Here is a 12,154-nt window from a genome sequence, read left to right as displayed (position 1 = left end):
GAGGCAGAGGCAGTTAGTGGCGATCAGGCCAGGAGGGGAGCAGTTAGGGTCATCAGGCAGGAAGGCAGGCAGAGGCAGTTAGGGACAATCAGACAGGCATACAGAGTGGTTAGAGACGATCAGACAGAAAGGTGAGTGGTTAGGAGCCAGCAGTCCCAGATTGCAAAAGGGATGTCCAGCACTCAGACATCCCTGAGGAGTCCCGGATTTGGAGAAGGTTCAGGTCAGGTTGAGGGACCCCCACACCCTCATGCATGAATTTCTTGCAACAGGCCTCTAGTCTATATATATAAAAGCCTAAGTGACCGTTATAATCAGTCAATCAAAACCGGTCGCTATGACATGCACTGCCTACCAGGGGGCAGACACTTAATACAGGAGCTGCCCCATGGTGGTCAGTGCACTCCCACAGTGGGAGCACCACTGGGCTTATGCTTGTAAGTGGAGCTGAGGCTGTGCGAGCCTCTCCCACCTCCGTGGCAGAGCTATTGAGCTGCACAGCAGGGTTGGATGAGCAGGAGTGGTGCAGCACCCATCCTGACTCAGGCTCCTCCCCGACCTCCTTACTGCTTCATGCACTGCTACATTCCCCAAGGGGTCCCCAATTACAAGAGGGCTCAGGCCAGGCTGAGGGACCCCACCAGTGCATAAATCCCTGCACTGGGCCTCTATTCTAAAATAATACAGATATTTCTAGCCAGTAGATGCACAGCCCTAGAATTTGAAGATTTCTTTTATTTAAGGGCATTTCTAGTAACAAAGACCCATCTTACTTGTATTACTTCCCTCTCTCCTAGATTGTATAAAATAGCATCTTTATCTTTTCTTGTGACACATGTGGGATGAGTAGTGAGGGGTTCAATTTCTATACAAGGAGCTTCTCATAAACTCAAGAAAGTTTTACAAATAACAGTCAGTGGATAGATACTTTTCTGGCTTAGGTCAGGCCTGACCCTGTGTTTCATCCAATTACTTGTTATGCTAGTTTTTATAGATCTTAAAAATAACACCTCTTAGATGAATCAGAATTTGGGGAGGTAGAGGATGAACATAAAGCAGCAGGGAAGAGCTGTCTATCAAAGGTGTCTTGGAGGAGGTGGATCGCTGTAACAGTTTCTTTTCTCCTTTGAAGTCTGTATTTGTTATCTGTCTTTTGTGAAGAGTCTCAAACTGGGAGAACTAAGGGCTCTTGAATAGGCCCTTTCTCTAGCTCCCTCTGCAGCCCCTGCTGCTCTCCGTGACAGCCCCCCTCCCACTGTGCAGCTGAATCGACAAAGAAAGGGAATGGACAACAGGCACAGCGGCAAAACAAGCTGTGTCAGTTTCCCTCACTTCCCCTTTGAGTTAGTAAAAGAGCTATTTCTAATCTTACAAGGTTTACCTGGGTTTGTATTCAACCAGGAATTTCTTTCTTTTTTCTCCCATCCCTGATATTTGTGGGCCAATCTGGTCCATTCCTAGCTCACTATTTCTTTCTTTGCCCTTAGCTTCTGAGACTAATATACACAAGCCAATTGCAGGCCTGCTTTCTTAAGTGGGTAAGTGCGTCCTCCAGGACTAGGGTCTATCCTGGTTGACATTGTATGTAATTAAAAGGGAGTGCAATTTTTCAAAAGCAAGTGAGTTCAGCTATGTGGTGTTCTTTGGGAGACAAGTCCATAAAATAGGGCAGAATGGGATTAGCATATTTAAGGCATCAGCTCCACATATGTGTTCCCAACTGAACTGAACACAGTTGGGAGTATGATGAATTAAGTTAAGTTGTATATTAAAAGGGTTACTAGGTGGACTTTTAATGACAATTGGATCAAATGAAGCAAAAAATTTATTTGGTTTTATACATAATTTCTTCCTTTAGTCTTGGCATATTGGCTAAATAGTTATGGATGATTACAATAGCAGGAGAAAAGGAAATTTATTTTCTTGGTTTTGATTAGCCATTTTTACTGACAAAAATGGGCAAAGGTAAAACTCTCAGCAATTATATTTTCCTGGGTGGCACAAAAGTAGCATAAAATTGAAAGATTCAAATATTTTATTTATGATATAGTACTGCTGATAACTGTGATGTTGGGGAAATCATTTAACTACTTTGTGCCCTACTTTAATTTATTATAATAAATATAGGAAATTCAAATGAAAACATAATGTAGCTTAGAATATATTTACTTCTGGAAACTAGATTCACATTTTAGCTCGGCCACTTAATAGATATTTGACACTGGACTGGTTACCCTTCTGAATCTCAGTTGAATCATTTGTAACATGTGAGTAGTAGTAATAACTATGTCAGGATTGATGTGTAATCAAAAGAGAATGCACGTAGAGTACTTAAGATAGTACTGGTTTATAGTACATGCTTAATTAATATTATAATTTGTGGTGGTATTGTTGTTATATCTTTTTAATTCCATGAAAATATAGTGGAGGATTAGGATCACTTTCTAGAGTGGGTAGCTTTGAATGAGATTTTTTTTAAAATCATTTTTATTTTTCAATTAGAGTTGACACACATTATTATATTACCTTCAGGTGTATACTCCTGGGATTAGACATTGCATAACTTACTAAGTGATTATCCTGATAAATCTTGCACCAATCTGACACCTGAATGAGATTTTGATTGGTGGGAAATTGCAAGCATATGAAACAAATTGGACAGAAATATAAAGTATGTTTGGTGAATGGAGGAGGCAGGCCGTTGTGGCTGGGACATAAGACATGTGGGATTGTGGTTTGAGGCCAGAGTGGGAAGGAGTGTTCAGGTGAAAGTATGACAAGTATGACTGGCCATAGAAGTGGTTCACACTTTATTCTGTTCTGTGCACGTGTGAAAGCTTTAAATTTTTTGATGAGGGGAGTGACATGATCACACATATGTTTTATGATGATGACTCTTACGTATTATACAGATGAGTTAAAACACAGATAGATGCTTGAGGACCATCTAGAGACTGATTTTAATAGAAAAACTGGTGCATAAATAAAGACTTAGAGTTGTAGTAGCAAGTAAAGAGAAAGGGAAAGGACTCATTTAGCCATATATTATTATTGAATTTATGAGAAGAGTTCTTTTGCAATTTATTTTGAATTAAATTAGTAGAGGCTAAAATATTATATCATAACATTTAAAAACAAGGTCATAATAAAGAACATAAAAGCAGGATTTAGTGAATATGTCAGTTTGCTATTTTTGTATTAATACCAATATCTAGACTTAGTGGCTTAAAACAGAAGCCATTTTAATTTCTCATGAGCCTTGGAGTCAACTGGACAGTTCTGGACTTAGCTGGACTCACTCATGCATCTGTGGTAGGCTTTGGTTTGGTTGGCCTCTCTGAACAGCTTGGCTGAATTCTCTCATTTTTGAGTGTTGGCTGGCTATATGATGATCTAGGATGACCTCAGCTGGGAGAGCTGTGCTTTTCATCATGTGGTCTCTCGCCCTCCATCAGGTTAGCCTGGGCTTATTATCAAATCATGATAGGTTTCCATGAGAGAATGCTCTTAAGGTCTAAGCTTGAAATTAGCACAGTGTACTCCTACTACATCATATTGGCCAAAATAAGTTAGGCAAGTTCATATCCAGGGGTAGGGAAATAGACTATACCTCTTGGTAGGAGGAACAACAAAGTCACATTGCAAAGAAGTCAATCCAGAGAGGCTATGGATCAAAGTCATGAGCACATGTAGTCTATCACATGGGGACAGCTCATATTGAACTACTTATTCATTTGATAAGTATTTATTGAGCACTTACTATATTCAAGTCACTATTCCAAATATTTTTTGCCTCTAAGAAGCTTCCTATTAAATAGGGAGACAGACACCTGTAGCTAGCTAGTTAGGACCCAAAGGAATATGTCCTATATTGGTTATACATTCATTCCTGACTTCCCCTGATCTTCAATAAAGACACTGAATCCTCAGACTCAGCCTCTCCTCATTTTTTAACTAATCTATATTAATTCTGGGCAGCAGGAAGTTTCTAGAGCTTTGTTGCTTGGAATGGGTTTCTTTGTTTATTTAAAATAATTTCATTTTGCCGAAACCGGTTTAGCTCAATGGATAGAGCGTCGGCTTGGGGACTGAAAGGTCCCGGGTTCGATTCCGGTCAAGGGCATGTACCTTGGTTGCGGGCATATCCCCAGTAGGGGGTGTGCAAGAGGCAGCTGATCGATGACTCTCTCTCATCAAAGTTTCTAACTCTGTATCTCCCTCTCTGTATAAAATCAATAAAATATATTAAAAAAAATTTCATTTTACTCCTTTTTCTGATCATTTACTTCATTACAATGGAACATATTTTGTCCCAGGGAAGAGCTCAAAATCCTTCATTAGTCGCTTCAGGTATTTACAATCCTCAGTCAGCTACCTTTGTCCATGTGCCCCTGATTTTTAATGCCTAAATCATGGTGTCTTTAGTATCATGCTGTTTTAGCTTTTGAAATATCTCCTGTTTACACCCACCTGACTCTGCCTATTGCTTGGAACAAAGAGCTACATTTCACTCTACTGCCTGTGATTTTCTAAAAATCTATTCATATTAGTATTCCTCTTGTCCTATATTTTTGAGATCAACAGAATGTTTGCAACTCATTGCATGGGGAATCCTGTTGCTTATAAGCAGAAAGTAGGTATTGCACATGGAAATACCAACTTATTTTCTTCTTTATCACTGGTGTAAAAGCCCTTTGATTGTTGGAGACCTAAATGCATTTTCAGTAAAGGTATCGAGTAAAGTGAAGCTATTCCTATTTTTTATCTTTGTATTATGTAAACTTGACCTTGAGTATATAAATTGTAGTGTTTTTTTTTTAATACTAGTAGATTTTAAAAAATTCCTACTTGGTCTTTGGAAAAATTTGATTTATTTTGGGGACAACAGTAGCCTTGGGTCAAATCATTGGTACTCTCTAAATGTGGGGGGCCTCTGGGTCCTTACACAGTATATGACTCTTCCTATGAAGACTGGACTGATCCTCCACAACTCTATGGATTAAAGGATGGGCTCCTTCCATATCTCTACCTTCAGAATTCCTGACCCACTGCTGAGCTGAAGGTTTGTCCTTTAGTGGAGAGGCAAGATGAAGCTAGAGTGTGATGGGAGGTAAAATATATAGATGGGTATAGAGCAAGCATGTCAAACTCCTGGCCCATGGGCTGCATGCAGCCACAATGAATATTTTTGCGGCCCAGCCAATATAACGATAAGTAAAAAAACTTTTTAATAAAATTCCATAACTTAATTTTTACAATATCCTGTTATACATAATTATTAATAACAAACTACAATGTTCACTAATAACTAATTACTATAATCATGTTGCATTCATTTTCCTTACTCGCTTTAGTTGCAGGCGCACCATTTCTCTCCACTAATACTAGCAGCAAATATTTTAGCAGCCGACTGCCACATCATTAGTCTTGGACTCACTTGTTTGGTGTGCATAACAGGAAATATTTTGCTTTCAGAGAACAAGAAAAATAGGTTTATTTGTGCTATGCTTATTAATTTGTGCAGCTATTCAGTGTCTGGCAAAAATACTAATTTTTATTAAAATGTTACATTATTTTATGTTAAATATTAATCATTTATTTCAGCCCTTTGTATTCAGCATGTTTCTATAGAAACCTATGTTTCAATGAAAATGGAAGCTTTTGCCTTTTTGCAGTCCACATAAACCTAAACCTTGCTTATTTGGCCTGTGTTAGCCTTTGAGTTTGACATGCTTGAGCAAAGAGCCTCCTAAGTTTGATTCACCAAAATGAAAAATAGATTAAGAACACAAAGTAGAACTATTAAGTAGTTAGAGTTCTTTTATCAGATCTGCAAGAAATAAGTCTCATTATGTTATTGTTTTGTTGTTATTGTCAGAAAGGGAGCCATATTGAATCATCTGTTTTAAAGCCAGAGGAGCTGAGAAATAATCTAGAAATCTCTGTATTTTATTGTAGCCTCAAGTGAAAGACAAAAGTGATACCTTACAGTCTGACAAATGTATCCTTTGAGAGGAGAAGTATAACACTGTTCTTAACCTCAATGACAAAGATAATCTGGGTATAGAAAAGGAACGTTTGCTCTTAAACTGCTGAGATGTTGACAGTCACAAAAGCCTAGTCTCTGGCTGCTACCAGGAGAGAGTGAGAAGGAGGGGTGTATGTGTGTTAGAAAGAGGGGGAAATGGGGGGAGGGGAAGAGAGAGAGAGAGAGAGGGAGAGAGAGAGAGAGAGAAAGAGAGAGAGAGAGAGAGAGAGAATCTTGAGCAGCTTTTCCTTTCTTTCCCCTGTGTCACCAAAATAGGGAGAAGAGCTGAAAACTGTTAATTTTTCTTTGTAGTCTGTGTCCTTCCCTCGACAGGCCTGCTGATTGACTATGTTTTCTAATTATAGAAAAAGTGAAGCTTATTTTATCAACTCAAATAAATTCTGATCCTATTTTATGTTCATCCTCTCTAGCTCAAACTGTAGCACATAGCTCTGTTGACATAATTGATTTACAGGCACTGAAAAGCTAAGGTTTGACTCTAGTAATAATACACATACTCCATGAGAGGGGTATGTGAGTGTGTAGTCACCTCAGATTTATGTTATAGTGTAAGAAGAACTGACTCACTTTGTTCATATTTTATTACACAAATATTATATTGATAGGGTCTTAGAGGGAACCTTAGAGGTCATTTAGTTCAGCATCTCACTCATCATAGGAATCCCTGACATGCGGCCCCGAGACTCATTATGTTGGAACATTTCTGGTGACGGGGCACTTACTTGGATGGCCAAGAGAACCCATTCCATTCAGGTTGTGAAAGGTTTTCTTTGTATTGAGACAAAACCTATAATGCTATAACTGCCACTGGGAGAGTCATATTCTATTCTCTGATTTTATTTTTAACTATTATTTTTTTCTTCATGTGACTGCCTCCAGGCACATTATGATGACTCTCTGGCAGTTTTTGAGTTTTCTTTCTCAAATGAAGCAGCCTAAATTTCTTCAGCTGGTTCTCCAGTTCAGTGATTTTTATATATTTCATCAAGCTACCAATGATCAGTTTATCATTGTGTTCTGTTTACTGTTGAATACAATAGAATTATCAACTCCCTTGTTGAGCATGATATCCTTCTGTTAAAGTAGGGGGAGTTTGCATTTGCTGTTTTGACAGCCTGGTCTCCCAAGTTTACAATTATCTAAGATTCAAAGTAATCCAAACCTTCCCTGTACTCTCCTTGTACAATTGGTATTGAATTTAACCCAGTTCAGAATTTATTTAGGCTGATTTCATCTTTGGTGCCACCCCTCCCCCCACATCTTTGCTATTCTTCCCAACTTTCTATTATGTGCATATTTTGTACATTGGTTGAACTCTTCTTTCCTATGTTGTTGATAAAAATGCTGAATTAAACAGGACTCAGTCAGGATTAAGCTTACCCCCCTCCCCCCTCTACCCTTTCATCAAGATTTCATAAGGAACTTTGTTGAGCATCCTGCTGAAATATTTGGCCACATCTGTCATCAGAAAATATTCCTCTCCAAGAAAAAGAAAATATAGGCGTACACTATGTGCACAAAATTGCTTCCCTTGTTTTTTTCTCTCCTTTTTTGCAAGTTTCATGCACTGTGATACTTATATTTCTTGGTAAAACCTGCTCTTAGAACACCTTTTCTGAGCTCTAAAAAAAAAAATACTTTTTTCATCTACAGATAATATTATACAACGTAGCTCTGAAAATATTTTTGCTCTTATTTCTGACTCTTGACTTTGTTCTCTATAAATTCTCCTGCCATGTAGTTGTGTAAATTCTTGTGCTCTATAGACAATTTTATCCTTAATAGGACTGTGTTCTTTGGATTTCCTTCCCACCATTCTACATGTATCCATTAATTCCCACTCTCCAGTCTTTAATATTCCTAGTTCTCCCAGCATCTACAGGGTTCTTTTGAAAGGATTTTTGGGAACCATTGTGCATCTGCTGTTTCTTGTAGTTAAAATGAAGCTATGGCTGGGGATGGATATACACCTGCTTAAAGGTCACATAAATAACATTCTATAATATTTGGAAGGGTAAATCATGGTGAATGCTTTTCTCTGGCTGAACCTTTATGGAATACTGGCTAGAATCCATGCATAGAGATAGAAGTTGCTTACATAAATGAGGAGACTATTTTTTTTAAAAAAATGGCTCTTTGGTGAATAAGGAATTAGACACCAGGTAGCTTAAAAATTGTACTTCTCCCTGTGTCTGTACTTGGGCTGTACTTGGCTAAATTTTATCTAATTAGTTAAAGATACGGGACTGTTAGAGGTCATTATTTCTCCAACTGGGTAAAGGCAATGGCTGGGCAACAAGTTCCTAGAAAGAAAAGTTACTTGATGTGACAACATCAATGCTTTCTAGATACTGAATAAAAAATTGAAAACAGATGATAGTATTGAGAAACGAAATGGCAAAATAATGCTGGTGATGACAATAGCTAAGATTTATTTAAGTCTTTATTATGTTTTAGGTGTTGTGCTTTCTCATAACAATCTTATTATTAAATAAATAAGATTATTTAATATAAATAAATCTGTTATTATCACCCTTTGACATATGAGAAACTGAGGCACAGAGAGGTTATTTATTCAAGATTAAGCAGCTAAGAAGTGGTAGAGCTGTATACAGCTGAGTTAGGCAGTCTGGCTCTAGAGATGCACTGGCCAGTACAGTAGCCACTGATCACATGTGGCAATTGAGCACTAGTCTGAATTGCGGTGTGTTTTAAGTACAAAATACTGGGACCTGCAGATTTTATATGAACAGAAGAATGTGAATCATTCCATTAATAATTTTTATATTGATTATATATTAACATAATATTTTGGGTATATTGAGTTAAGTAAAATAAAAATTAAATCACCTACTTATTTATTTTTACTGTGTTTAAAATTACATAAGTGGTTCACATTCTATTTCTGTTGGACAGTGCTATTATAGAGATTAACTTCTTGTTTGGAAACAAACTTCAGTTTTGGTAACATCCATTAAGTTAAAAAGCAATGAAGAAAGTTACAGAACAGAGCAGCTTGGTGAGTTGAGTTGGGTAAGGAAAGGAGGCTGTTTATAAGGGTGTGTTACACTTGGAACCTGGAAAAGCCACAGAGTCAATTTTGGGCAACTTTGAAGTTATTCATTTCTACAGGAAATTAAGTGAAAATATTTGCTCAATAATGAATTGGTTTTCTAGAGATCAAAAGAAATCTCAGAGCATTGATCTTAGGCCAATATATAAAACCAAATGTGAACAGTCACTGACAGGGAAGGATGGCTTAAAATAATGGATTTCAGTGTTTTTACAACCGGGAGGACTGGGGAAAGATGGAATTATATTTTTAAGTCAAATAAATGGGATCAAGTAAAATCATTCCTGATGAACTGCCAGACTGAGGTTCATCTGGTGAGCACAGTATGGTTATGCAGTTGTTAAACTACAGTTGGCCCTTGAACAACATTGATGTGAATCGCATGGGTCTAATTATATTTGGATTTTTTTCAATAAATTAATGGTTGGCCCTTTGTACTCCCCATTTCACATCCACAAATTCAACCAACCATCGGTGAAAACCAGTACTTTGCCATGGTTGGGAAAACATGAATGTAGAGGACCGCTGTAGGCATTGTTCCGTTTTATAAAAGGGGCTTGAGCATTCATAGATTTTGGTGTCTACAGGGAGTCCTAGAGTCAATGTTCCAAGGGTACTGAGGGATATCTCTACCCTCAGTAGATGCTCAACCACTAAGCCATGCTGGAAGGGGAACATAGGAGAAAGGCTAATGAATCCTAAGGCTTTAGAAGAGAAATTCCCCCAGGTGCTAGTGATAGAAAGATACCAAGTGATGTGGTACCATCTCTTATTTAGGGGTCTTTTATCCCAGTCATTGTGGATCTTGCAGCCATGATTATTCTTGTTCTGCAGAGGGCTGAGGGTATTGTGGAACAGTTTGAGCCACTGGGATAGTGACTTCCACCTTTCCTTTTCCCAACTTGACTTGCCGGCCCTGCAGTTTCCTGGCACAGGTGAGGCGGGCCAACATTGGCATGGAAAAGAATCCAGACACAGGAGGCTGGAAAGTATTGAGTGATCAGATGTAGATAGAAAGTTTGGTAGGTAATCACTTGAGAAAAAGAAGTGTTCCTAACAAAGTTGATGAGAGGAAGCTCTTGGCTCCACTTCACTCCTATTCTTTGCCTCATATTTTACTCACTGCCTCTGTATATATCTCTGGGTTGACTTTCTGTTCTTTGAACTAAAGGGGGCATTCCAGAGGTGACTGGGGCTGAAGCACCCATACCCAGAAGCGGTTCTCACTCAGGTTCTTCTTTTCTCCCTCCAGGTCAGGGCAGAGACAGGGCCACTAGGTTAATGGAATGGGGCTCAGGATGATCTTGGCTTTGAGTCCCCCTTAGGACTCCCATTAGTGTGCCCTTGCTCTCTCCTTCCATTTTTACCTCCCCCACCCTGCTCTCCACATCATCATGCATTTTGCAGAACAAACAGTAGAACTGAAGCCATATTTGTTCAAGTACACAGGTAGGGGATGAAAAGATTTGAAACTGAATATGTGAATTTTAAGAAGTTTGTGGGTCTTTTTATTATATCCTTTCCTTACTTTGATAATCTTGTTGCTCTCATTGTCTTTTACTTCTTTTCATTTTGTTCCCCATTTATCTTTCTGACCTCAAGTTTTCTGTTTATTTTCTTCTCTCTAATTTAATATATATTAATTCCTGCTCACCCCAAACCATAAACTTTTATTAGTATTAATCTAGTTCATTTTAGTTCTTTCCCATTAAAATGACAAGAAATGAAGTAGCACATGTGCATTGTAGTTTAAGTTTGTATTAATTTATCCCCTCTCAGTAATTTTCAAGGACTTCACACTTCCTATCTGTTTAAATCCAAATTTTGGCAACCAAAGTTCCCAGTTTTCCTATTTTTCAAAATGGGAAGAAAAATATACATGGCTAATAAACATGAAAGATGTTTGGCCTCGCCATAATGAAAGATATGGAAATTAAAACAACAATGACATTACAGTTTTTACCTACTGAATTGGCAACAATTTTAAAGAATATATTAACTGTAGGGTATAGTGAGATCAGCACTTTCTTACACTGCTATAAGAGTCTGCAATGATATGACATTTTTGGGAAACAATGTGTAAGAATGTATTAATAACTTTAAAAAGTTCTCTTTGACTGATTCTCATCTAATTCTACTTCTAAGAGACTGTCTTTGTGACATCAAATATTAGGTCTAGTAATAATTAATGTCGTTTTCTAATACTTTTTTAAATCGAATTTATTTAAACAATACAACAAAATTTAATCAACAATATAGTTGCCGTTGTTTTCTACTACTTGTGCCCAACGCTCAGGAGGCATTTTAATCCCTCTGTTGTAAAATTCTTGTGATTTTGATGCAAAAAATTCGGTCAATGCATTTTTGAGGCATTCTTCATTATTAAATTTTTTTCCAAGAAGAAAGTTTTGCAAAGAATGAAACAAATGGTAAGCGGAAGGGGCAATATCAGGAGAATATGCAGGTTGAGGGAGAACTTCCCATTCCAACTGGCGCAGTTTTTCAGCAGTGATTCTTGCAGTATGCGGTCGTGCGTTGTCGTGGTGAAGAATTACGCCCTTCCGATTAATCAGCGCGGGTTCTTTTTCTCTTAAAGCTTGGGCTAACCTTTCCAATTGGGCACTATACACTGCACTTGTAATGGTTTGGGTAGATGGTAAAAGTTCATAATGAAGAATTCCTTTAAAATTCCACCAAACACATAACATCACTTTTTTCTCATGCAAGTCAGGTTTTGGCGTGGGCTGCGGAGCCTCATTTTTGTCCAACCATTGAGGCCACCTTTTCAAATTAACATACAGCACCCATTTTTCATGTCCGGTAACAATTTGCTCTAAAAACGGCAAACGGTTTTGACGAGAGAGGAACGAACTGCAAATTGTGACTCTTTGATTACGGTTGTTGTTGGTCAACTCATGAGGAACCCATTTGCCAAACTTTTGGACTTTGCCAAGTGCACACAATTGATTGGAAATTGTTTTTTGTGAACAATTTAAAGTTGTCGCAAGCTCTTGTTGGGTAATTTGAGGATT

At 38.0% G+C, this 12,154-nt stretch overlaps 1 protein-coding gene across 1 annotated transcript in view; it reads left to right on the top strand.

Moving 5' to 3' along the window:
* GRIN2B (glutamate ionotropic receptor NMDA type subunit 2B) overlaps positions 1–12,154 on the top strand; it is a 419,358-nt gene that overhangs the window by 192,517 nt on the left and 214,687 nt on the right. The window lies entirely within an intron of this gene.

This window comes from Pipistrellus kuhlii, unplaced genomic scaffold, assembly GCF_014108245.1.
Source record: "Pipistrellus kuhlii isolate mPipKuh1 unplaced genomic scaffold, mPipKuh1.p scaffold_m20_p_3, whole genome shotgun sequence".
In the NCBI taxonomy this organism is placed as follows: Eukaryota; Metazoa; Chordata; class Mammalia; order Chiroptera; family Vespertilionidae; genus Pipistrellus; species Pipistrellus kuhlii.
Note: the sequence above shows the minus strand (reverse complement) of the source record. Positions and strands in the feature narration are given on the sequence as shown.